Source organism: Lissotriton vulgaris, chromosome 8 (assembly GCF_964263255.1).
Source record: "Lissotriton vulgaris chromosome 8, aLisVul1.2, whole genome shotgun sequence".
Classification (NCBI taxonomy): Eukaryota; Metazoa; Chordata; class Amphibia; order Caudata; family Salamandridae; genus Lissotriton; species Lissotriton vulgaris.
Genome location: NC_141696.1, coordinates 1,552,034,786 through 1,552,059,818, shown reverse-complemented (window position 1 = coordinate 1,552,059,818; position 25,033 = coordinate 1,552,034,786). Strand labels below are relative to the sequence as shown.

The following is a 25,033-nucleotide window of genomic DNA, read 5'->3' as shown; positions in this document are numbered from 1 at the left end:
ATAGATGGCATGTTATAATTATGCATAGCTAACAAGCGGGCCCTCCAAGTACAGAAGGAAGGTGGGTCTGGACTAATCCATTCTTAAGTAATAGAGCCCCGCAAAATTGCCATAGAAATAAATATCAGATTTCTCTTTTCAACTAGCAATGTAGCCGAGGACACCCCTATCAGTACTAACTCAGCTGTTAATTCTAGTGAGAATCCAAGTAATAAAGAAAGAAAAGATTGAATTGTAGATAGCAATGGGGTTAATTGTGGACAGAAAAAAACATATGAGCTGCATCCGCAGCAAACAGGCCACATCTACTACATGATGTACCAACTGTTGTTCCCCATTTGGAAATTTTTGCGGGAGAATAATATAGATCGAAAAGTGCCATCTAGTGCTGTGTGCGAGTTCTACCTGTCAAGAGAATAGAATTAGCCAGAGAGATAGAGTCCTCTATCATAATGTTATCAGAGCCCAACTTCTCGGCCCATCTCTGTTGAACAGTCAATAAATCATCTGAGCACAGTGAGATTAGTAAGTGAGATTAGTAAATTATAGAAAAAGACAATCCTTCTTTTGCTATACAAACTGTCAATCAAAGGGATCTTCTGTAAACCAAAGCGTTCAACAGGTGTTAAAGTGTTAAGAAAGCTATGCAACTGAAGGTACTTAAAATAATCAACATGCGGCAAATTGAACTTAAGGTGAAGGTCTGAAAAGGATATCATATAGTTATTCTGCCATAAGTCACCAAGGTAATTAATACCACCATTGCGCCATCTCGTCATTATATAATCTCTAAAGATAGGAGAAAAAATGTGTGGTGAGTTCAAAGGGGTATATCTCGAAATTTTTAAAATCCCTACATGACGCCTGATTAACTTCCAGGCCCGGAACGCTGCTTTCAAGGTCTTAAATTTTGTTTTTTTGTAGTAACTGGGTTCTACATTTTTTAGCAGACAGCCACGAGCCTCGACCCCTAATGCAAACTCATATATAGAAGAAGCATGTGATTCTAAAATGTGGGCCTTAGCCCCTATTATTAAGGCGGTAATAAACTGTAGTACAGACGCAAGATAATAAAACAAGAAATGTGGAATACCCCAGCCCCCCCTTGCCTTCGGAAGAATCCTCTTTTTATATGCTCTGCGCTGCCGTTTATATCCCCACAAGAATCTCGTGGCCATCCTTTCCAATTGTTTAAAAAATATAGGAGGGAATTCGAGGGGTATCGTTCTGAACAGATATAACAGTTTCGGCAGTATCAACATTTTAAGCACATTATTCCTCCCATATAAAGACAGATGCAGGTGATCGATACGTTCCAGTGTGGAATTAACTTTTTTAAGAACTGGATTGAAGTTAAGTTCTGGAAAAGCAGACACTGGAGATGTAATCTTAATGCCCAGGTATGTCGCAACAGGTACTGTGTTAAGATGTGCAGGGGGTTCTGGCCAACAAATAATGTTTGGGTCTTAGACACGTTCAATTTATACCCTGAAAACACGCCGAACTGAGTTGCAAGGTCTATGATCTTTGGCATTGCCTTTGCTATGTCTGAGGAGATCACCACCACATCATCCGCATAGGCGAGTGCTCTTTATCTGGTACCCTCAACGTCTACTGGAGTTATATCATCCGCTTGATTCAGTTCATTGAAAAAGATATCGATATAGATGGCAAAAAGGAGCGGTGAAGACAGGCACCCTTGTCTTGTGCCTCTTTAGATAGGAAACAAGGCAGATTTGTTTACCCCAAATTTAATAGTAGAAGTTGGTGAGTCATAGAGAGGTTTCAATGCCACAATCATGCGAGGTCCAAACCCTTTCAAAGAGAGCAGATCCCAAAGGCAGGGCCAGGCCACCCTGTCGAATGCTTTCTCGGCATCCAACAGGATGACCCCTATGGCAGTATTAGTGCACTGTGCCTAGTCCATTAGGGCAATAATCCTCCGGACATGATCCGTGGTATCCCGATTAGGAATAAAACCGTGTTGCCAGCGTGACACTATACCAGAAATTACCCCTGAAATTCGGGAGGCTAGAATTTTTGAAAAGACTTTGCTGTCTGCGTTTATTAACGAAATCGGCCTGTAAGAGGCCGGATTAAGGGGAGATTTCTCTTTTTTAAGAAACGCCATTATTGTTGAATGTCTCCAAGAAGCTGGAGCCGCCCCTTTTTGTGCTTCCAAAAAAGTAGCCAATAGATCTTGCTTTAATATATGTCGAAATAATCTAAAAAACTCCAAAGGGATACCGTCAGGCCCCATGGCTTTGCCAACGGCAAGAGAGAGCAAGGCCGTCTCAATTTCCACCCATGAAATATTGGCATCCATGGTCTGTGCCTGGGCAGTGGTTAGTTTCGAGGTGTTATCTAGAGTGATAAAATTCAACATAGAATCACTAGAATACATTAGTGTATCCTGCTCATAAAGCTTAGAATAGAACTGCCGGAATACCTTAAGGATTTCCTCAGGTTCATTGTGGATCTGGCCTGCCTCATCCTGTATTTCATTAATGATATTAAGGACCTCTTTTGTCTTATTTTTTTCACCAGGATCCTGCCCGAGTTTCCCCCCATTTCGTATATCTGTGATCTAAACATTGCCACCTGCTCTGCCAATTTAGTCGCGAATACATCATATAGCCTTGCTTTGTGTATGACTAGGGTGATTTTAATATGCTCTGCGTCTTGTGATAGACTAATGGCAGTAACTAGCTTTTCCTCCCATTCCTATACCACCTTATAGAGTGTATCGAGTTTACTCCGAATAATATTTTGCTTCTTGATCGAGTAAGCTAATGTCTCCCCTCGCACCCAAGTTTAAAAGCATCCCAGACATTTTTAACAGAAGCACTTCCTCTATTAAACTTAAAAAATTCGCTAATCCAGTTCCCCATATATTCTATATACGATGGGTCTGCCAGCAGTTTCCGCTTAAATGACCAAGGTCTAATCTCTGCTGAACATCTAGCCACTGTTTTGACCTCTATCAGCACCGGATTATGGTCTGAGATTATTCAGGGAAAAATCTCAAATGAAATATTATTAACAACCCCAGCAGTAGCAAAAAAATAATCCAACCGAACAAACTTCTGGTGCGGGGCAGAAAAGAATGTAAAACCCGGTGTCAAAGGATTTTGTACATACCCCACATCACACAGACCAAAATCCATTACTAGACCTCTTAATGCCTTGTATGTCTTTTTTTTTAAGCCTGAATATATTGAGTCACCCCGAATATCCAACCCGTCTTCCAAATTAATGTTTAAATCTCCACAGAATATTAGAGGAGCTGGCCAGTCAGCTTGTTCTATGCTTAAAAAGTTCAACATATCGGGATCATCCGAGTTTGGGGCATAGATTGAACAAATCGTCCATACTTTGCTATCAATACTGATCTCAAGAATCATCCATCTTCCCTAGTGATCTACTTTGGTACGTTTGAGACAACCCAGTCCTTTTCTCATAAGGATCACGACCCTTTTTGTGGTGGTACCTTGGCGGGTACATCCCAAAAAATGTAGACCCAGGTCATTAAATAGATGCCTGTCGTTCCAGGTGAGATGCGTTTCCTCAAGACACAGTAAGTCTATCCTCATACTCTGTATTATTTGTGCACAGACCCCCATTTTTTTCTTATTGTTGAGACCACATATATTCCAGGTACAGATCCTCAAATTTCCCATCTTGATAATTTATTCAACAAAAGCAAGATTATTCTCCCAAATATATCTGTATTAGGTTTTGCCCTAAGAAATACAACGTTTTTGTAGTTCATAATCATATTCATATTCAAATTCGAATTCATCTTCATATTCACATTACTCAACAGATTGCTCTCGGATCCATCATTACTGAACTTGCTTGCCCCCTCCTCATCCCTCCCCAACCACCCAGTGCCTTCCCCTGACCCCTCCCTCTCCCCCCCTTGACCCCAACCCAAAGAGGGCAAAGGGATTGAAAAGTCCCTAACATTGATGATGTGAGAAGCATCTTGTGCCTTGTGACTCGCTTCCCATCACGTTTACACTTTTAGGTATAACACTGTGAAATAATTCATAAGAAACAAGAGAAAAGAAAGTATAAGTCTGGTTGATTTTCCCTACTAGAAAAGGAACCCGCCAAGAGCACACAGCTACTACCCCACCAGAGATAACGTGGAAAATCAGAATGAGGCTAGTAGCTCTTTGCCCGCCCCCTCAGATGTTAGAAAGTATGATCTCTCTTTATAAATAATTTTCAATTTTGAGGGGTTAAGGAGAAATGCCTGGACGGCCTTGGCCTGAAAAGATGGAATTAGTTGGCGAAATTGCCAGCGCTGTTGGACAGTGGCGTGGCAATAATCCGGGTGAACAAAAAACTCCAGGCCTTTCCCCCTACGTTTACGCTCTGGTCTTGCCAGGTCATAAAGAGCTTCACTAGCCAGAAAGTTGCTCAAGCATTTCAATATAGCTCTTGGTTTGGCATTTGTATACGATCTAATATTTTTTGAAAGGGAAATCTATGAGCCCTTTGGAGTTCCACGTCCCATTTCCAGTGGGATAATTCCGGAAAGGCCTCAAAGAAAAGCTCACTGACGAATTGCCTTACATTCCCCCCCTCACTCCCTTCCGGTATGCCCAAAATTCATAAGTTATTACGTCTAGATCTGTTTTCCAGATCGACTAGCTTACAGTTAATTTCATCCCTTAGACCTTCCAAAGACGATATCTGTTATTTTTGCTGGATCATAGTGTCTTCAATCGCCAAAATCCTGCCTTCAGCCTCCACAACTCTAGCAGTCATTTCCTTGCAAGATTTAGCCACGCGCCTTAGGTTGTTTTGCAGCCTGTGGACTGCACCTTGAGTGTGCAGATTCTCTGCTCTTGTCTCCTCCCGATGCTGGAGCATCAGCTGATATAATGTGCCCAGCGTGACTTCAGGAATCTGAGGCTCATCTATAGTGGCTACAGGCGTGAGTAGTGGAGAGACAACATTATCACCTTGTGCTGTGATAACTGTGTTTTCCTCTGCTCCCCACTCTGGTCCTCCGGAGGGTGATCTCTCCATATCGCCATCTTCCTCCTCTTCCATTGAACTCCGTACTTCATGTGTTGAGCTATTCATACTGATTGCGCTTGCATCGTCCTTCCATTCCCCATCTAGACTCTCTGACTCCAAGGCATTGGATAAGTCAGACATGGAATAAAAGTTCCCAGCCGAGTCAATAGAATCAGTATACCCCAAGGGGGTTGGTGCCTCATGTGTGTTAATTCCAGCAAGTAATGTCTCTGGATGCATTTGTGCGGTTGGGGAACAAGAGATAAGAGCTGTCGAAGGTAGAACCAGTTCTAATATAACAGTTCCTGGAGCCGAGTTTGATTTTTCCTTTGATACAGCAATATTGCCCCGCTTACCAGCAATGTCTGGTTTCAGAGAGTGAGAGAGCTGAGTGGATGCGATAATCTGGGGGGTATTTACAACATCATCATCATTTATTAGATTGTCACCAGTCGCTTGGCTACCCTTGCCTACCCTTGCCTGAATTTTGGTTTTTTTTCTTAAACATCCCCGGTATTTTGGGGATTGCACCAGACCTACAAGTCCCAGAATCCACCATAGTTGCCTGTAAGGGAGCGGATTCAATAACGGTTTCATTAGCTTCGACTGAGATAGGATTTACGCTTGGGTGTGCAGCTGAGTTTTGCATTTGAGAGCTCAAAATAAATGTCACCTGTGTTAGAATTGATGGTATCTCCAATCTGCTCAGCTCCCACAGCTGCCGTTGTGACCGCTCTGGTTTTCGGCTTCTGGGTCTGAGAGACTAGACCGGAGGTAGGATTCTTAGGAGCCATCCTATTTCGAGCACTCCTCCCCTGATGATGCCGAGGCCGTGACTGCCAGTCCCTGGAGACCGCTTGGAGAGAATCTGCAGACCGTGTTTCACTGCCCCGTTCCGCTGTATGCCGTTCTGCACTCCAAGTCCGGGTCGAAGCAGCGGCTGGGAAACGCCACGCTAACTGAAGTGACCGCCGAAAGCTACACCATAAATCCAGCCGCATCCCAAGTAAGGAAAAAATGCTCCAAGTAATAATATTAGCGGGCTAAAGTTTGCTCCAGAAGTGCTCTGAGATGACTCTGCATGCCCCCAGGTAACTCCGCTTTGGAACTCCACATACAGGCGGTAGTGGGAAGCGTGTTATAGGCAGGGGAAAACCCAATCAACCCTTGTAGGATTGGGCACTTGATAGTTAAGGTCAAAGTATGCTACAAGGGACTTCTTTAAGAAGATAGTCAATCTTAGTTGTGAGTTGTACATGTGTAACACACTCAAATGTATCCACAGGATATCATGCTTAGTAAATAGTTTAAGTAAATCAGTGGAAGGTAAAAAGAGAGCACACAGAGAAAGAAAGTATATTCAGAAAAATGTATATTTACTGATGGAACATACAGTTGGGGAGACAAATACAGAAAAGTGAAATAAAGTAACAGTCATAAACAGAGATAGACAATAATTTCTCTACAGTTCACAACCAAAACATCAACTCCTGGTGAATATAGCAGACAACCAAAATTAATTAATAGAAAATGGTCGTGTGTTTGTGCCAACGCAACGTTTCTGGAGATGATGGAAGTGTCGACGTTTCGGTCTAGAGGGCAGTCGTCATGTAGACCATCATCAGGACAGAATATTTCATTGCTGAAAAAACTCCCTACATTAAAACAATGAATCCAAATTACTAACAAAGCGTGTTAAAAGTCACTAAAATCATACATACATAAAAAACTCCATGTGCCAGGCAAAAACTTCATGTCTAATCAATACCAAACAAATTACCCCTTCCTGGTAATGCTTGGAAAAACAATCATTAGACAGTTGATAATAGATTTGACTCAATCAATTTTCATTGAGTATCATAAAGTCAATATAAGGATGCGCTATGTATTTAAAAATGGCAAAAGAGACATAGTACATTTACAGCCTAGTACAGCCTATAAATGGCTAAAGTCCTTTTTGATAGGGAGGCGGCAGAGGATCCAACTGGGAGAGGAGATCTCCGAGGCGGGAAATGTGGAATGTGGGGTCCCGCAGGGCTCTGCGTTATCACCACTGCTTTTTAACCTCTACCTGCAACCCCTTATTGAGTCCTTGGTACATATGGGTTGTGGAGTGTTTAATTACGCTGACGACACCCAATTGTTATTTAGTATTGAGAACTCAAATGGGGCACAGATACATGTGCAAGAGGTCCTTAGATACACAGTCAGTTGGATGACTAACAACTTGTTGAAAATCAACCCTGAGAAGTCGGAGGTTCTGGTGGTGTCAACTGGCATATCACCTTGGGGAGACCTGTTTTGGCCAAAAGAACTTGGGCCCACTCCAATACCAGTGTCAAATGTAAAAAGTCTGGGTATAAAAATTGACAAAGAATTGCCAATGACTGCCCAGATCTCAACCGTCGTGGGAACCTGCATCGGCTTAATTAGGCAACTGCGCAGACTAGTCCCTCTCCTGTCCGAATCTATGCTTCGGACTGTGGTTTCGGCCACAATAATATCAAGATTGGACTATGGCAATGTCCTCTATTTAGGCTTGCCTAAGAACAATTAACAGATTGCAGGTTGTTTTTAACGATGCTGCACGTTTAATCTTCAAGCTTCCTAGAAGATCTCATGCGTCCCCTCTATTGCTCAAGCTTCACTGGCTCCCCGTGAAACAGAGGGTGGAGTTTCAAAGCTTGTGCATAGCACATAAGGCAATATATGGGCAGGCACCTGACTATATAAAGGATCGTTTGACGCCTTACAATCCGAAATGATCTTTAAGATCGTCTGATGCTCAGTTGTTGACCTGCCCTCGTTTTAAAATGGAGACAAAGGGCGGAAGATCCTTTTCTATACTTACCCCACTGCTGTGGAATAAGTTGCTGGTTTCCCTGCGCAAAGAGGCTAATCTTCTTCGCTTTAGAAAGCAGCTGAAAACTATTCTGTTTAGGGGGGCCTTTGGATCTATATGATAGTATATACACTACTTCATCCCCCCTGCTGGTAAGAATATGATGTAGTTCCTTTGGTCTAAAGCGCCTTGAGACCTGTAGGTGAGTTGGCGCTATACAAACCAAAGTAACATAACATAACATTTCTTGTCTTGAAAACATTGTTGCCAAAGAGTAGAATATTTACATTTGTACAACATTCAAAGAAACATTTAAAAAGAAATCAGAAAACTAATCCTGCTAAATCAAGATATAATCATGTTATCAGAAATTGGATACTTTATTGCAAAAAGTTTGATCAGGAGAAAATAGATTTTCCTGTTGGAGCTTGAACAAGATAGTGACAGTTTTAAAAAAGTTCTTTAGTCAAATTATTTGCTGCATCAGTTTTTGTAGAGAAGTAATTGGTTTTGGCAGCTTTAATTGCTGCTTTGCATTCTTCCAGGGCTGATCTATAACTGTGTTTTCCCTGTTCACTGTATTCTAGCCTCTAGGTTCGTTCTAGACGTCTACACTTGGACTTTAAACTTCTAACTTTGGTGGACTACCAAGGGGCTGAAGCTTGATTCCTCTGGTATTTCATCGATTTCTCTGGGGCCAGAGGACTGATTGCCAACCTGAACCAGAGATCAACATTTTCTGTAGCCTTATTATTATCTTGGTCTAGTGGAGGGGGATGTCTATGGAGGGCCTCTTCTAAAGCAACTGTATTTATTTTATTTTATGCCACATTTGGGCCTTGGTGGCAGGCAGTCTGTTGTAAGAGGGCATTGTGGTCGCCAGGAAGTAGGTGTTTGAAGAAAATAGCGCTAGGATCAGTCCAAGTTAGTGACAGTACTTTTTCCATGACATGATGTTGGATTTGTCGTAAAAATCCCGTCCAACATGTGCAAGGCCTTGTGCGTAGGCTCAGTGATAATCTGAGTCAATCCAAAACCTGCCAAGCTATCCACCAAAAGGGTGGTGTCGATGTTATTCTTACATTGGAGATGAAAATTCGAATCTCCAAGTAGAGTGAAAGTGGGGATCTTGTGTAGTTCCTATAATACCCATGTAGGACCTGCGCATTTGGATAACATAAACTGTGGGTCTGGTGGCAGACTGGCTCTGAGCACCCCCACTGAGAATAGTAGCCTGTTTGCATTAGCTAGCTCACAGTGCCACTAGAATCTCCTCTGATCGGGGAGAGAATAGTTTCTGGCAACCTTAGAACATGACAGCCCTGATCCCTCAGGCTTGTGGAAAGAATGTACTACTTTTCGCTCCGTCGCCCGTGCTCATTTATCCTGTCTCAGAGAGTTACACAGAAGAAACAGCCGGGCGTGTTACAATAAGAATTTATTACACAGTTGTTCTTCTAGTGTAAAATAGATGTGCTGCGATAATCGTTAGACACTAGCAGAGATATATAATTAGCAGTACAGTGAAAATAAAAGGATATTACAGTTCTACCATCTTGCAATAAGCATGAATAAATACATGAATATAAAATGCATGATAAAAGTTTGCATAAACCTATGATGCCTATCTAGATGGACCTAAGTGTACCTAACATGCGAGTAGGTGTATAGCCAAGAATCCCTCTAGGATTTAGTCGAACCCCATTACCTGAAATGAGAGAGTGTGGGTCCCCGTCCTGGTCTCGAGTTGGATACCCCGCAAGGAGCGGCTATATGCAAGAGAGTCAGTGTATCTGGTCAGTGTGTCGGCCTGGAAGTCTTCCTGGAAGGTTCCCTCTACTAACCATAGCAAGATGTTCTGTATTTATACAAAAAGTATCTAGGGTTTCTTTGTCCCTTGTTCCATGTATTAGCCATTATTGAGGATGACGTATGTGATGAACCTTGTACGTAGTTATGGTGGGGAAGGTGGTGTAGCCCATGCCTGGTTTCCAAGAACCCTTATGAATATTCATTCATACTGTATGAGTCCATTGATAAAGTTATAGAACGCTATTGTTCAGGAAAAACCCTACTTCTGCACCCATGACTACAACTAGGTAAAGGTTCAATCCTAAAGGCTTGTTACTGTGTAGTATAAGGGAGATAACGTAGGTGAAGGTGTATGATATTTCCCGAGCCTATATTAGGGTACCTAAATGAAACATAACAGGGAGGCCTACAAATTATTCCAGGAAAGTTGAGTCCTAACAGCTGTTCCCTTGGGTAGCAATGGGGGGCAGAAAGACCAGGGGTTCTAGGCCATGGTGCATTCCGGGCCCTGACGGGCGCAAACAGGCTTGTCGTTGGTGCGTCGGTGGCGCACCTCTGAGCGAGTCCACTGCGCTGTTGCATCAGCATGGAAATGTATGCCTCCTCTGTAGGGAATAACTAGCACGCTGTCCATACAATAGTAGACCTGCTCTTACTTACGGGCACCGTGGTCGGCGAAAGGAGAGAGAATAGCACTTGAGAGTGAGTAGAAACAGTTAAGATGCCACCACATCTAAAAAATCCTCTTGTGCAGTCTAAAAATAAGCTCAAATAATGTCAGGCAATAAACGCTGTCACCCTGTAAGGGTTTCCAGGTCCATGAGTGACTTTCTGTTCTAGTCCAGGTATTTTTTTTGCATTCTGGGACTTGTAGTCTTTTTTACTTTATAAAAGCAGGAATACAATACTCAGACAGTAAAGAAAATGCGCAAGCGAATTTCACACCAACCTCGTAAACTCAGCAACTATGCAGAGCGGGGTGTTGTGAAGCCCCTGATTATCTGCGAACAGCCTCTCCAACAGTTATGCAATTACTTACAGCTTCATCAGATAGGCTAACGATAAATCTTAGGGGCAGCACCTTCACTAAATTGACAGGGGACAGCAGCTCATGGATATGGCAAAGCCACCCATGACTATGGCCACATTACTGGTCCCAGCAGGAAAACAATACCTGGACTTGTTGCACTGCAAGGATCAGTGGTGTTGAGAAGAGTTGTTACACTGGGGAAGTGAATAAAAAGCACATCTTGTACAGAGCTTTGTGCCCATGCATGCTGTATTTCTGAGTGGAGCGGCACAGTGTTCTCTTGGGGCACTTCCCATGATCAGGGGTTTTAATCAGAGAATGGGGAAGCTGTCTGTGTCCTGTTCACCTTCATGCTGTGAATTCCTGGACACGCCTAGCAGTTTGTTTGCTCTCAGAGTAGGCAGTCCAGATGAAAGACATGCTTTGGTCTCTGAAAGAAAAGAAAGATGGAGATGAGCTCAGAAGGTTAATGCACATAAAATTAAGACTTTTGTCTGACCTACACGCCATTAGGTCAACTCCCTCTAAGATAGCCTTGATATTTTTTTAACTTTATTGTGACATCTAGTGTCGGCACATATATCAACCCCCCCTCATTTGGAACCTGCGACTTATTTCCACTTTCCAAACAAGTGAAATACTTCCCATAGACTTCAGTGGGATCACCCACCCTGAAAATATACCCCATACTCCAAAAAACAAAATAAACTGGTCATGTAAATTAGTTTAGAGATATATCCTCCAGGACCTCTCAAACCCACCCTCCTAGGGGGTAAAAGGTGCTATCACTGACTTAAACTTCGGTACTCACAACTCTCGGCCTTTCACAGGTGACGTCCCAGGGTCCTTGCACTCACCCAGGTGCTAGCCTCTCTTCGTCACCCGTCTTGTCGCTTTGTGTTACTGTCATAGTGTTTCTGAAGCTCTGGCACTGACTGTGGCGCTTGGACCAGGCCTGTTGGCTGAGATTATAGTTCACTGAGTCCCACCCAACATAGGATCACAAGGGTTAGCAGCTGCTACCCCTAGCCTTGTTTGTCACCTTCGCCAGCCTGGCCTGTATTTTCATACCAACACAGCTATAAAAGTATCATTAAAATCTAGTACTTTTTAATATAAATTTAATGCAACAAATATAAACCTCTCTAAAGAATTCCAATGCAGGTCAGTCTTAAAATACTTTAAAAAGAAACAAGGGCAAAACTGCTGCGTGCCGATGCCTTTCAGGGCTATTTGCATCAACTGTAGCACTTCCAGAACCACACAACGCCCCCAATTAGTGGACAGGATGTGGTATAAGGACTGTACCTCCCAACTTTGAAGCTGGGGAATCGAGTTCGAGGCTCACTGGGAGTCTCCATAGCCTGTATTTCTGGGCAATAATCTCTTCGTGAGTAAAAATTAATGTGTCCGTCTGCAATACAGGAGGTGCGCATGTAAAGCGCTCCGATACCTTTGTGCCCAGTTGGCGCTATAGAAAACTCAACAGAAATGGCCCAGAGAGAGCCCGCCCCCTGCTGGAGCCGTCACTACAGATGAAACTATGCCCTTGATGGATCAATCTCTCTGAGCATGCGTGGAATGCAGTGTTTTCTCTCTGAGCATGCGCAGTCATAAGTATGCCTTTTCCGCGCCTGCGCACTCGCGCAGTCTCTATGCTGCTCTCTGTCGGTGTTATTCCTCGTCCTCCCTCGGAGCCGCTCTCGGGTCTCAGTTCACACGAAAAAATTAGGAAGAAAGAACCGGAGAAAGGAGGTGCAGGAAACCAGAACAAGTGAGTGATGGTGTGTGCATAGCTGCCAAGGTTTCAGATTGCTGTGTGTGACATTTTCATAATTTCATTGCAATTATGAGTGACATTTCAACAACTATGAGTGACACTTTCTCGCGAACAAAATCATCCAGTGAACATGAGGAAAATTAATTATAAATATCAGTAATTACACTCATTTGAGTAACGAGAACCTCTAAAAAGATCTTTAAACTACTACAAAGCATCAGAAATGGAAGGGCACTAACAGACATGTGTTTTATACCGTATATCGGGCATCTCTGAGACTGGTCAAACTGAAAGAAAAACTAACATTGTTTTTCATTTCTGTTAGAGAACTCACTGACTAGAGAAAATGCTTAACATTTAACACACCAGACACAACCGTAAATGCATACCTCTGCTAAGGCGCCACTTTCAAAATTAGGAGCCAGGGGCCCAGTCGCACTCCGAGGGTAGAGGGGGTGTAAGTATGCCCCTGCCAAACACTAAATAATCCCTGGATATTAGTGCAAATGGTTAATACAGCCTATCTTTCCCCTTATGTAATATAATTTAAAAATAGTGACATGCATATTTATAGTGCTGCAAGAGGCTGGGACTTCCTAGCACTTCAAATACATGTCACTAATCTCCAATGCATCAACCAGGGTTCCATTCTGTGTCAATGATGTTACAAACACACAGCTGCAGTGATTACATTAACCAGCTGACCTACCACACTAGGAACCCCACCGCCGTCTCAGTGCACCATAATTATCATCTACAACATTCTCTGTTTGTTCAGTACTGGAAGCCATACAGATCTCTGCGGGGATACTTCCAGCTTTACATGCTGCGCCTCCTACTGATCTGGTAGGGCAATGGGGCTCGGTACAGGTCTGAGCTGGTGCACCACCTGCTTCTTCAGTTTTGGTTCCAGAACTCTGTGTACCTCGGTCCACTCGAGTGCCACGAGCTGTTCCAGACAACTGGGGCCTACCCATACCCCTCACTTTCCGTTATCTCCCCCTTATAATGCTCCAGTGGTGCTAACACACATAGGACACTCACAGTGCTAGATATAGCAATGGTAGGCTGTGCTTCTGAGTTGAAAAAACCCAGCATTTAACATGGTGTGAAATGCCACCTTTACGTAATCCGACCCTTAAATACAAGTACTGAGACTCAGCATAGTTTTGTCATTGTCAAAGCTCCCCACTCGCACGTCCGCCCTGCAAGTAGAGCTGTCAGTGCATCTAAATCTTCAGATGTGGCCTGTGAGTACTGGGGCTCAGGAGGGCATTGTCAATGCGCCTCAATCCTCACCTGCACTTACGAGCCGAAGATTTGTTAAATGCAAAAAAGCCAGAAGTAAACCCAGTACGAATCGGCCTGGTGACATTCCCCCATCGCTTCGGTCTCACCTCCTCTTCCTCTGAAGGTGACGGCACTAGTACTGTTAAATAGGGTGACCAACTGGCATTGGTGCAAATTCAGGACGGTGAGTGTAAAAATTCAGGACAAAGGGTCAAAATTCAGGACACAAATTCAGGACAGGAGGTCAAAATTCAGGACAAAACTTCAGGACAATTGGATACGTTTTACAGACACATCAGAGGTCGCGCAATAGTATATAAGTAAGCCCAGCCATATCCAAACATATTCAACCATTTGCAACCCTATCCATCATGTATCCTTCCATCTATCCTTTCACTCATCCATCCTTTATCCATCCATCCACCCTTTCACCCTAGCCATCTGTACACTCAGCCATCCACTCTTCTACCCATCCATTCACTCATCCATCCAGCCATTTACCCTTTCACCCTTTCACCCATCCAGCCATCCTTTGACTTACTCATCCATCCACCCATTCACTCTTTCAGTCATTCATCCTCCTTCCTTTCTCTCTCCATCGTCCCTTTCACTTAGCAATCCTTCCTTCCTTCCATCCATCCTTCCACCCATCCATCTACTCATCCACTCATGATTCCATCCATTGACCCTATCACTCATCCATTTATCCTTTCACTCATTCACTCATCTATTCATCCTTTAGTCCATCTACCATCCCTTTCACTCACTCATCCATCCTTACATCCACCCTTTCACTCATCTGTCCATCCATTCACCCTTGCACTTATCAATTCATCAATCCATCCATAATTTCACTCATCCATCCACCTACCCACTCACTCATCCACCTTTTTACTCATCCATCCACCCTTTTACCCATCCAGCTAGCCTTCCACCCATACATCCAGGTATTTACCCTTTCTCCCTCCCATCCTTCCACCACTCACTCATCAATCCACCCATCCTCTTTTATTATCCATCTATTCAATATTTTATTCATCCATTCACCCTTTCACTAATTCATCCAGCCATCCACCAATCCCTTCACTTACTCACCCGCCCACCTTTTCATATTAATTTTGAGCTGAGCCTTTTTGAGCTGCAGGAACCATTCCTGGACTGGGACAGAAGCCACCCAGGGCAGAGACAGGATCCACCACAGGAGGGGGGGGGGGGGGGGGGGCGAGGGACAAGAGCCATCACTGGGGGGAGGGTGGGCAGGAGGGGGACCAGGATCCACCAGGGTGGGCACAGGGGTGGGCATGCGGTATTCTAGTATCATCTTGGTCTCTTCCAGGGTGGGGTAGGGCTCCTCACTCCCTCCTGGACAAGACAATGAGAAGTCAGTCTCTCTTTCCAAAGTGTTACTTTTGCCACCCCCCACTGTGATGTACAGTACTTAAAGGAGATACTCCAAGAGAACTGATTTAACCGATTGTCCTCCATACTTTGTTAATCAGTGTGGGTGCGATTGTGCCATTTCTTTATTTTATTACATTAAAAACTTCATGTTTGAAGAATCGAGGCTTGTTTACAATTTAGTGACAGTAATTAAGCTGTGTGCTGTGAAGAGACCCACGTGCTGCCTCGGTGTAATCCAGACCGGTTGTAGGATGTTTGGGGCCCTAGGCAGAAAGGGAATGTCTCACACAAATTGCAGAGACATGACGCATTCAGGGCTGTTTGCATCTGAATAGATCCCCCCTGCTCCTGAAGCTGCACCCCCTCCCTCTGTCACCTTCAAGCACCTCTTAACAGCTCATCAAGGGCTGGAGGTGTGAGGGGTGGGGGCTGCAGCTTCAAGAGCAGGGTGCATCTATTCAGATGCAAACAGCCCTGAATGCGTCGCGTCAAGTCAAGAAGGGAGGTGGGTGGAAGCTGTGCCGGCTTTAGGGAGGTGTGACCAGTGCCCGGTTAAAATTACGGACAAATGGCGTCTGTTAAAGAATCCTTCACGGACAACGGACAGATGGCCAAAATTACGGACTGTTCGTGAAATTTACGGACGGTTGGTCACCCTACTGTCAAATCGGTTAATCCCGGGCCCCCATGGTGTGCCACAGTGACTAGCAACCATTGTTGAGAAGGCGGGCTCATTCCCCCACCCCCCTTGGTAATTGGCAGCAGTGTGTCAAAGCAGCGCGGCACCGCAGTAATTATTATGCAGCCTCGAGCCAGGCACGACATTAGAAGTGTGAATTGCACTAAGGACATTTCTATTACATATCTGACTTACCTTCGAGCTGTGGCATTTGGCCGCAAAGACTGACTCCTGGGGCAAACGGCCCTGCCACCTGGGCATTCACACTCGGATCAGCAAAGCAGCTCAGTGGTGTGATCTCTGGCCTGGCTCCAGCGGCCGCCGCGGGCCTTGGAGTTGGGTCCGATCGCAGCAGCGTAGAGGTCGGATCATCACTGATTTTAATATTTTACCCCTGCAGCCTCCAGAACTATTGAGGAACTCCAGCCTAAGCCACCCATAGCCTTGCGCCACTTGTAAGTCTGCCTCATGAGAGCGCTGATGTCGCGGTACCTATTGGGCACTGGCTATCCTGACGTCAGACGCATGGAGAGAATGCCGTGCCGTCATGTCAGAAATAGCCTATAGTTAACTTTATAGAACTGCAGCTCAGTAAAGTCAACCCCCAAGCATGCTGGGAGCCGTGTGCCTTCCAGAGTACAGCTGCCGCTCTAGTTTTTTGTTTTAATCACGCAGCATTACGGAATTATTTAGCAGCGCTACGTCTTCATGACAGCTGAGGCAGCCATTCCCACATATGCGTGACGTTGCATTTCAGTGCGGTGATGCGGATCACCACACTGAAATGCGTAACGTCACGCCTCATGTGTGACACTAGGCAGGGCTGTGTGTGCAGAGACTCTCGGTGCTGGAGGGAGGAGGGTCTCACTGTGAATAGTAGAGCCAAAAGCAGAGGTGACCAGGCCAAGCCTGAGCTGATTCAATGCCGACCCTGAGCTGGGGCTGATTCAAGGCCGATCCTGAGCTGGGGCTGATTGAAGGACCCTGCGCTGGGGCTGATTCAAGGACCCTGAGCTGGGGCTGATTCAAGGCCGACCCTGAGCTGGGGCTGATTCAAGGGCCATGAGCTGGGGCTGATTCAAGGCCGACCCTGATATGGGGCTGATTCAAGGGCCCTGAGCTGGGGCTGATTCAAGGACCCTGAGCTCAATCAATCAATCAATCAATCAATCAAGGAATTTGTAAAGCGCGCTACTCACCCGTAAGGGTCTCAAGGCGCTGGGGGGGATGAGAACCGCTACTGCTCGAAGAGCCAGGTCTTGAGCTGTTTCCTGAAGGAGAGATGGTCCTGGGTCAGTCGTAGGTGGGTGGGGAGGGAGTTCCATGTCTTGGCTGCCAGGTAGGAGAAGGATCTTCCTCCGGCGGTGGTTCTACGAATGCATGGGACTGTGGCGAGGGCGAGGCTGGCGGAGCAGAGCTGGCGGTGGGTGTGTAGAATATGAGGCGGTTGTTGAGGTATTTGGGTCCCATGTCGTGGAGAGCCTAGTGTGCGTGCGTGAGGAGTCTGAACGGGATCCTCTTGCTGACAGGGAGCCAGTGCAGGTTTCTCAGCTGGGGCGAGATGTTGCTGTGGCGGGGGATGTCCAGTATGAGTCGTGCAGAGGCGTTCTGTATGCGCTGGAGTCTTTTCTGTAGTTTGGCTGTGGTTCCAGCGTAGAGGGTGTTTCCGTAGTCCAGTCGGCTGGTGACGAGGGCCTGGGTGATCGTCTTCCTGGTGTCGGTGGGGATCCACCGTAAGATCTTTCGGAGCATGCGCAGGGTGTTGAAACAGGATGACGAGACGGCGTTGACTTGCTTGGTCATCGTGAGGGAGGAGTCCAGGATGAAGCCCAGGTTGCGCACATGGTCCGTTGGCTTGGGGGCGGTGCCCAGGGCAGGGGGCCACCAGGAGTCGTCCCAGGCGGAGGGGGATGTTCCCAGGATGAGGACTTCCGTCTTGTCTGAGTTCAGTTTCAGCTGGCTGAGCTTCATCCATTCCGCGACGTCTTTCATTCCTTCCTGGAGGCTGGCTCTCGCGGTGGCGGGGTCGTTGGTGAGGGAAAGGATCAGCTGGGTTACGTCTGCTTAGGAGATGATGTTAAGGTTGTGTTGGCGTGCGATGGCTGCGAGGGGGCTCATGTAGACGTTGAAGAGGGTGGGGCTGAGCAGGGATCCTTGCGGCTCGCCACAGGTGATCTTGGTGGCGTACCGGAACGGGGGAGGCGGACTCTCTGGGTTCTACCGGCGAGGAACGAGATGATCCACTCCAAGGCCTTTCCTTGGATTCCGATGTTGCTGAGGCGCTGTATCAGGGTGCGGTGGCATAAGGTGTCGAAGGCTGCTGAGAGGTCCAGGAGGACGAGGGCAGCTGTTTCCCCGTTTTCGAGCAGGGACCTGATGTCGTCGATAGCTGCGATGAGGGCGGTCTCGGTGCTGTGGTTTGCTCAGAAACCAGACTGCGAATGGTCGAGGGATCCGTTTGTCTCGAGGAAGGCAGAGAGTTGTTTGTTGACGGTCTTCTCGATGACTTTGGACGTAAAAGGGAGGAGCGAGATGGGGCAGAAGTTCTTAAGGTCCGTGGGGTCCGCGGTGGGTTTCTTCGGGAGGGCCCTGAGCTTGGCGTGTTTCCAGCTCTCCGGGAAGGTGGCGGACGCGAAGGAGCTGTTAATGATGTCCCGGAGTTGGGGTGCGATGATGGAGTCAGCTTTGTTGAGGATGTGGTGTGGGCAGGGGTCAGTTGGACAGGGGTCGGTTGGGGAGCCAGAGCTGGGGCTGATACAAGGACCCTGAGCTGGGGCTGATACAAGGACCCTGAGCTGGGGCTGATTCAAGGACCCTGAGCTGGGGCTGATTCAAGGACCCTGAGCTGGGGCTGATTCAAGGACCCTGAGCTGGGGCTGATTCAAGGACCCTGCGCTGGGGCTGATTCAAGGCCGACACTGAGCTGGGGCTGATTCAAGGCCGACACTGAGCTGGGGCTGATTCAAGGCCGACCATGAGCTGAGGCTGATCCAAGGACCCTGAGCTGGGGCTTCTTCGAGGCCGGCACTGAGCTGGGGCTGATTCAAGGCCTACACTGAGCTGGGGCTGATTCAAGGCCAAGGCAGCTCCTGAGGCGGAAGCCGGGAGACACTCGCCGAATATTTCTAAGCACGAAAATTTTAAAAACTTTTAATTGTGTGAACTCACTTAATCTTAAGCACTCCCCCCCCCTCCTTCATCACCAAAGTCGCACCGCGCAGCCGACTTGAACGCTGCCGCGGAGCTTTGGGAAATCTTGTAGCCGCCATTAGAGGGTAGTGAGGCCACGCCCACCTTCAGAGGCCACGCCCTCCCCCCCATCAAAATGTGCCTCAACCGGACGCGCACAGCGGGTGCACCGTCAGCGCGCCAAAGGCGCGCCAAAGGAAAGCCCGCCTGGGCCCATCCGGGCCCAGCCAGCCCTAGGCCCAGACTCTATGCCCAAACCCACTGGCGATCGCTATAGCTACACCCAAGGAAACCTCCTCACAGTTAACCCCATGAAAAACGCAAACTGCATCTATACCTACAAAGGGGAGAAAACCTTTACCAACTGCGATCTATGCAACGCAGCCCACACCACGGTAGGACGTCATGCCCTGCAACTTGGCCTCCTGAACTGTAGGTCCCTCCCGAAACATTCCCTAGAGATAAACCACCTTATACAGGATCATACGATTGACATTCTGTTCCTCACGGAAACATGGCTAACCCACAACTCAGAATCCGACATCGTCAATGCCCTTCCCCAAGGCTACCTAATCTACTCACAGAAATGACCCCTCGGCAGAGGAGGTGGCCTGTCAATAATATATAGGGAGCACTTCGTTTGCAGAGCAAAAAACGGGACCATCGAAGACTGCGAGAGCTGCCATTTCACCTTACAAATCTCACCCACAGTCTCCCTATCCGGCTTACTCACTCGCCCACCGGGAGCCCCAACCAAGTTCTCCAGCGCCCTTATTGAAACCGTCACTTCAATGGCAACGTCATCCCCCAACTTCATATTCTTGGGAGATCTCAATCTCCACTTTCAAGACCCCCAAGACTTGACAGCGTCCGATCTCCTACTCGACCTCACCTCATACGATCTAAGACTAGTGAACTCAGAGGCGACGCATGACAAAGGTCACCTTCTTGATCCCATCTTTACCAACATCAACGAACTTAAAACCACACCCCTCCTCCCTCTTCCGTGGACAGACCACTTCCTGGTCCCTATCGCTTGGCATTCCAGCGCCCCGCCACCTCAACCCCTCAAAACCCGGGCCACGGATAGACCCTGGTCCAAACTCTCGACTGAAGACTGGTCCGCCAGACTTATGCAGTCTCTTTCCCCCCTAGCACTAGATCCAGTAACCGCAGATACGCAATTCAATACCTGGCTCACCCACTCACTCGATTCTCTCCTTCCAAAAAAAAGCACCCTGAAACTAGCCAAAAGAGCTAACCCCGCCCCTTGGTACACTCCAGAGCTAAAACTACTACGGAAAGAATGTAAAAAACTGGAGCGCTCCTGGAGGAAAGACGGAACCAAATCCAGAAAAGACGCATTTCGCTCCTCCATGAGAACTTATAAAACTGCCTTGCGTAACACCAAAAGCCAATTCTTCGATGAGAGAATAAAAAAGTCCTCTAGCTCTGCTAGAGAAACTTTTATCATTATGAAAGATCTGCTCAAAGTCCCTGACCCTCCCCCAGTTCATGACACCTCTGAGGACAAAAGCCATAAACTGGCAAAATATTTCGACGAAAAAATTCACAACATCCTCGCTACATTGCCTCAAGTAAACCCAAGAGCAGACGCGAACGGTCTACTCAAGTCTGGAACAGAATCTAATCCTCAGCCGGCCAAATTAGACACTCATCTAGACACATTTGGTCCGGTAACTGGAGAAGAGGTCCTCAAAACGCTGGCCACTATAAAAAGTGGTTCTCCCAGTGATCCGGTTCCCATTCGCATCCTTAAAACGGTGGCATCCACAATCGCCACCCCCCTAACTGACCTCATCAATTCCTCTCTCTCTGTCAGGGAACGGTCCCTCCCGGCTGGAAGGCTGCCGTCGTTAAAGCCCTCCTCAAAAAAACACTCCTGGATCCTTCGGACCTGGCCAACTACAGGCCAATCTCCCTTCTCCCCGGAATTAGCAAGATCACGGAAAAACTAGTTAACAAAAAACTCTCCCATTTCTTGGAGTCTAACAACCTTCTCCGGAATTCTCAGACTGTATTCCGCCCTGGACAGGGCACGGACACCGCCCTCCTGGCTGTGGTGGAGGAGGCCAGATGCATTCTGGATGCAGGAGGATCAGTGGCAGTGATCCTCCTGGACCTCAGTGCGGCCTTCGACACTGTCACAACAAACTAAGGCGTCCCCTAGACAAAGACACACATAGGTTGAGTTTTTTATCCTAGAACCAGCATGCCGGTATTTCGGCGGGAAAGGTAAAGTTACAGGATTTTAAACATAATCTCTAAACACATACTTGAATGGGAAGGCAAGATCTCTGGAGTAACTTATCAATATTCCTGCAGTTACCAATTTTTAAGTAATTAGCATGTCTAAAAGTATATATTTAATCCAAACATAAGAAAGAATGAACACAAGTAAAACAATTTAGAATAATTTTAAAAAGATATTTTCCACACCATGAATTTAGTAAACCTCTGTTATACTCACTAAATATTTGCACCACTAAAAGAAAAGTAACCCTGTTTTTTTAAAAAATTCTTTTTTTAACCTGTTTAGAATCAGTCCTGAAGAAGGTAGTGATACAGAATACCGAAACGCCGCGTCGACTTGTGATTCTTTGTTTTAAAATGTTTTTATGAAATGTATAATCATGTTGTTTATGAATTAGTGTATTGTATTATGATTAACTGTATTTCCAAATGTAATAAATGTATAACAGAGGTTTACTAAATTCATGGTGTGGAAAATATCTTTTTAAAATTATTCTAAATTGTTTTACTTGTGTTCATTCTTTCTTATGTTTGGATTAAATATATACTTTTAGACATGCTAATTACTTAAAAATTGGTAACTGCAGGAATATTGATAAGTTACTCCAGAGATCTTGCCTTCCCATTCAAGTATGTGTTTAGAGATTATGTTTAAAATCCTGTAACTTTACCTTTCCCGCCGAAATACCGGCATGCTGGTTCTAGGATAAAAAACTCAACCTATGTGTGTCTTTGTCTAGGGGACGCCTTAGTTTGTTGTTGCATTCATTTCCCCCCAGTCCCCTATTAATCTGCGCGGGGTCCTCCTTCATTTTCGTGATTGTACACTCGGCTTGTAAGCTGAGGAGGTCATTGTTGTCGAAGTGCAAATTAGCACACAGGTATAAATTTAAAAAAAATACCTGTACATTTAATCTAACAAGTACCCTTAATATGGAGGGGATAAAAACATACAGTTTTTCTGAGGATCAATTTGATAGATTAATAAATAAGAGATCACGCAATACCACCACAATAAGATTAGATAAAAGTGATGAAGATCAATGGGAAAAATTATGGAACCTAAAAAAGAAAGTAGTGAGAGCAGAACTACATGCAGAGTTCCTGGTGGAATACTGCAAGAATGGAATTATTCCTAAAGGTCTACAGGTGACTAATGAGCCAGGGATCTTTATCACAGACAAAAAATTCATAGATAAATGGACACTTGTGGCAAACAGGTGTAGTAGAGATTGGATTTTGCTCATTGTAGAAACAGCGGAAGAATTTATAATTATTGAGAAAAAGGAAATAGAAGATATGGAGACTCAACTAAGGGATAGTACAGCACTAGATGATGCTAAAGCCAAATTAAAAGAAATTCAAAATGATGTGGATAGTTACAGTGAGTATTTGATTAAAAAGAAGAGTAACAAACTAAAAAAAGATATAGAAAACTACAACCCTGAAATCGTTTATCCATATCTTCAAAAAGACTTCTACGATCGCCCCAAAGAAAATTTCCAACCCCGTAGACAGTGGCAGAACCAACCTAGAAACCAATCCAGAAAACGCGTGAGATTTTTTGATTCTTCATTCAGCAGTACAGACTCAGAGGGAGAAGTAGGAAATGAAAGGCACCACCAAGAGGGAGAGACAAATAGACAACAACAGACATCTGTTAAAGAGGGCTTAGCTTTTTTAGACAGGCGCAACCAGATGTTTGGACAACAGAGAGGGAGAGGGAGGGGCAAGAACAATTACAATCAGGCACAATACACTCCAGCCCAAAACCCTCAACGTCCTCGAACTCGGAGCCAAAAACAGTGGGATTAGCACAAAACAAAAAAGTAGCTGTGATTAATCTATCAGACCATGAGCTAACTACAATAGAAACTAAACTGTTAGAGAAGGGACTCGGTTACGCAATATGCACACCAGTTGATAGATATGCTTTAGAAAGAGATCTACAGAACTTTTTTAGAAAAGTAAGACTTCAAATCTTTTTTGAAGGGAAAGAAAGACCTACAAGACATAACAAATCTGGATTAAAAAACAAGTAAACCTGGGTTCCCCCTCTAAATGCCGTACACAAAGATGTGGAGGCGTTCGAGAGATCTGTGGACAAGAGCATTGATAACCTTCTAAAACAAAAAAACTGGACATCATATAACTTAACCAGGGAAGAGAAGGAGGCCTTAAAATCATTAGAAAAAGATAGCAGCCTAACAGTAAAGCCAGCTGACAAGGGTGGAAGTATTGTAATCATGAACAGTCAAGATTATGATAATAGGATGCTTAAACTACTGAATAACACCAACCACTACAAAAAATCTAATAGAGAGGAATGGCAAACGTTAAAGAAGGAAATTGAAAGAATGCTGAGACTGGCCAGAGAGGATGAAATCATATGCGAGGAAGAACTCGCATTTTTGCTTAACAAAGATCCATTAATACCGGCACTGTATGGCCTCCCAAAGGTTCACAAAGATATCTGTGATCCCCCCATGAGACCTATAGTTTCATGTATAGGATCACTAACAGAGCCATTGAGTAAGTATGTGGAGGTGTTCTTACAACCCCTTGTGCAACAACAAAGATCCTATGTGAAGGACACTACTTCCATGATCAAAAGAATTGAAAACCTAGGTTTCAATCCAGAGTCACAAATATTAGTGACTCTGGATATTGAAGCATTATACACGAACATTCCTCAAAATAACACCATTGAAATCATGGAAGAGATCCTAGGCGAAAACCAACAGGATTTAACCAGCCATCAGATCTTTATAATTGATTGCATAACCATAATTCTAAAAAACAATATTTTTCTATACAAGGACAACCTTTTCAGGCAGGTTAAGGGGACCAGCATGGGGGCCACCTGTGCCCCTAGTCTGGCATGTTTGTATGTATCTAAATTCGAGGAGAAACATGTCTACAATATAGCTGCCCCATTTTATGAAAACATCTCGGAATGGGGTCGCTATATTGATGATATTTTCTTCATATGGACAGGAGAAATGGAGGACCTTAATGAATTCCTAACATGGTTAAATCTAGGAGATGAGAACCTGACATTCACATCTCATATCAGTAGGAGCCAGGTAGAATTTCTGGACATCATTATAAAACATCAAGAAGGACAGTTAGTGGTCGAATTATACACAAAACAGACTGATAGAAACAGTATGTTACACTACGGAAGCAACCATCCAGCGTCCCAGAAAAATAATATCCCCTTCGGTCAGTTTCTCCGCCTAAGGAGAAACTGTACCTCAATGGCGGACTATGAAACTCACGCCACAAATTTAAAAGAAAAATTCCTTGAAAGAGGGTATCCAAGGAGAATGATCAGACATGCTTTTAAACGAGCTAAATACTTCAACAGAGAAAATCTTTTTAGCCCCAAACAGAGAAATCAGGACTCAACACAGCCAATCATATTTGTGACGAATTTTTCACAAGTAAGCTACAAAGTAAAAAATATAATTAATAGGAATTGGCATCTCATTGAAGATAAAGCTCAGATCCCCATCCCCAAACCTATGTTCTCGTACCGGAGGAATAGAACAATTAGAAATTCTTTGGTACATACCTATAAAGAGAACCCGAAGAGCCAACAAACTACTATCAATAACAACCCTTTACCCACGGGAACCCATCCTTGCATGGGATGTGTAAATTGTACTAACATCCTTAAAGGCAGCCAAATTACTGTAA

The 25,033-nt window shown here is 45.1% G+C and overlaps 1 protein-coding gene across 2 annotated transcripts in view; it reads left to right on the top strand.

Annotated features, from left to right (window-relative positions):
• The window catches only part of LOC147700366 (uncharacterized), a 379,926-nt gene that overhangs the window by 172,164 nt on the left and 182,729 nt on the right, over positions 1–25,033 (top strand). Inside the window, exon 1 of one of the 2 annotated variants that reach the window (XM_086935721.1) lies at positions 12,390–12,502. The exons of the other annotated variant lie outside the window; for it this stretch is intronic. The gene's annotated coding sequence lies outside the window, so the exon portion shown is untranslated. Of the gene's footprint in view, positions 1–12,389; positions 12,503–25,033 lie in introns of those variants that run through there. 2 annotated transcript variants of the gene reach the window in all.